Below are 2,973 nucleotides of genomic sequence, written 5' to 3' on the forward strand. Positions count from 1 at the left end.
GAATGCGGCAAAGCTTGACTTTTGACCATACATCGTGCCATTTTCGTAAGTGACCTGTTTTTCCTCTCAGCAACACCATTTTGTTGAGGTGTATAAGGCACTGTACATTGGTGTTTTATCCCACGACTAGCCAGAAATGCATTAAATTCATGAGACATATACTCCCCCCTCGATCGGAACGGAGGGTGCCCATAGTACATTTCGATACATTTTCAGCCATGGCCAGAAATTGTTTGAAGCACATAAAAACTTCAGACTTCGCTTTAAGCGGAAATACCCATGCATGCATGGAGTAATCATTAATGAAAGTCACGAAGTACAGGTAATTTCCCAAGGACGGAGTTTGCATGGGCCCACAAACATCATTATACACAAGCTGCAACCTGCATGTGGCCCTAACTGAACCATCCTTTGGAAACTTCGAATGCGGCATCTTACCCAAAATACAACCTTCACATACATGTTTGACAAGTGCTTCAAGAGGCGGGAAAGAAGCAACCATATCAGATTTCTGCAAACGCAGCAAACTGGCAAAATTCAGATGCCCAAAACATGCATGCCACAGTTTTGCATCTAAAACCGTCCTTGAATCTGCAACTGCATTTGCAAAATTCTGTTCACACTTGTCATACAAAATGAGCTTATACAACCCATGGCACAAAAGGCCAAATGCAACAATTTCATCACCAAAATTGAGATCGTGAACTGTACATCTGTCATCCACAAATTTGACTACAAGTCCAAGTCTAGCAAGTGTAGATACAGACATTCTTCTTGATCTCAGGTACATAAAGTGCATCAACAAGTGTGAAAGAACTGCCATTTGCAGCAATAAGCACAATATTTTTAACCCCCTGAACATGATAAGAGGCATTGTTGGCACAACTGACTGAATTCCCATGAGGGACAAACTCAAGAGAGGTGAACAATTCACGATGTGAGGTAATGTGCTTTGTAGCACCACTGTCGAAATACCACACATGTGAATCTGCAGCAAAACTGACATGCATGCATTATGGACAACAGGATTGTAAGTGCACTCTGCACTAAAAGCCCATTCTGCATCAACATCAGCATCACAGTCTCCTTTCACAGAAGACTCAACAATGGCTGCATTTGTAGTGGAACTAGCATTTGTAGTGGAACCACCCTCTTTCTTCTTAGCCTCTTTGGCCTTCAACTTAGGGCACTGCTTGATGTGATCATTAGCTTTACAATAATGGCAACGCATCTTCTTTTTGCCCTTATCACCAGAATTTCCAGACAAATTGCTGCCAACAAAAGCATTAGGAACAAAATTTTTGCCATTTGTAGCAGAACCATAAGAAGTGGCAGCATTGCTGTTACCACCCTTTCTTTGAGAAGCAATAAAAGCCTGTTCAACTGCACGCTGCCTAGTCCTTTTCTTTGTTGGAAAGTGACTCTTGCAACAACAATGTTCATAATGAATCAAACTTGACAACTTCAGGATTTCCTTGGGTCATAAGTCTCCAAGTACTAGCAAAAGTCTGGTAAGAATCTGGTAATGCATCAAGAACAGTTTGCACAAGGGAACTGTCTGAAAGGATTTCATCTGCATAAATAAGTTGCTCATTGATATCCTTGACACCAGCAAGGAAAGTGTCCATATCATCTTCCTCATGAATAATCTTCGATTCCAGCTCTTTACGCAGCAAAGCAATTTTAGCCTCATTGCGGCTTGCATAAAGACCTGCTAGAATATCCCAAGCCTCATTTGCAGATTTCGCTGAACGAATGTGAGGAGTAATGATGCGCTTCACAGACAACACAATCAATGCATGGCTCATCCTTTACATCCCAACGAGCTTGTTCTGCCGTAGGCAAAACAACTCTAATAGCAGCAATCCTTGTAGCAAGACCTGCAACATCGCCTACATCCTCAGAACTAGGACGTACACAAGAACATGTTGCATCGTGTAAGCCCACATAGGGTAATTGTCCCCATCCAATCTGCCCTCAGCATCAACAAACATCTTGAACACATCTGTGTTGTTGTCAAGCATGGAAAATGTCTGCACCTGTTGTGAAAATTTCTCAACATGAGGAGAAACTGAGTGAGACCAGCACGTGCTATATAGCACAACTTGCAGTAGACTGTATAGGACCTGTTATTCGGAAAACGACACTGACAGAATTTTTGCACTAAATGACGAAATTGCCTGTGCAGACCTGCCTATAGTGAAAACAGAGGCCGAAATGAGCCCGAATCAGAAATCTGAGCAGCTAAACTCTACGAGCTTGCCCGAATTTTTGTCGACCTACGAACGCTCGCCAAAGCTCACAGAAATCGGAGAAAGTGAGCACATGTGTGCTGGAGCTGCTGGCGACTAAGCCCAGGAGGATGCAACCTGCTCTGATACCAATTGTTGAAATTAGGGTTGCAGAGAAACACACACAGCTTGGAGAAGACAAAGGAAGCTCAAGGCACACAATTGAGTGTGTGTTACTTAGTGTGCAATGGAAAGATAGATAGCCTTAGAATGAATGGCCATATATACAATGCACGGGAAAAAACCTCCTAAAGAGGGAAAAAAAAACCCAGCGGTCCTAGTGTGTTCACACACATCACTTTCACATGTATATGGTAACACCCATTGAGATCTTCAATCTCCACAACCTTGTGCATACCCAATGAAAATACCAATGAGAGAATCGAGCTGATGGTGAAGGTGTTCAGACTGCCAAGAGACGAGCTGCAACGATGTACATGTGGCATGCTGACTCACGTCCCAAAACTCTCGAAGATGTTCTGGCATATCCACTCTGCTCACAACGTGCTTGCTCTGGCTTTCTCAATCTTCAACTAATCATGTTGCCGCTCTTTGCTTTATGTTCCAGCTACGTGTGTGAACAAAGCGGTGGACTTGGAGGGAGGCCGCCCACTTGATGCCTGAAAGGCCTGGGACTGGCCTACATTTGCCTTCATAAGTAAAGCTTGATTCAAGTATATCG

Source organism: Adiantum capillus-veneris, chromosome 8, assembly GCF_014529385.1.
Source record: "Adiantum capillus-veneris isolate H3 chromosome 8, ASM1452938v2, whole genome shotgun sequence".
Lineage (NCBI taxonomy): Eukaryota > Viridiplantae > Streptophyta > Polypodiopsida > Polypodiales > Pteridaceae > Adiantum > Adiantum capillus-veneris.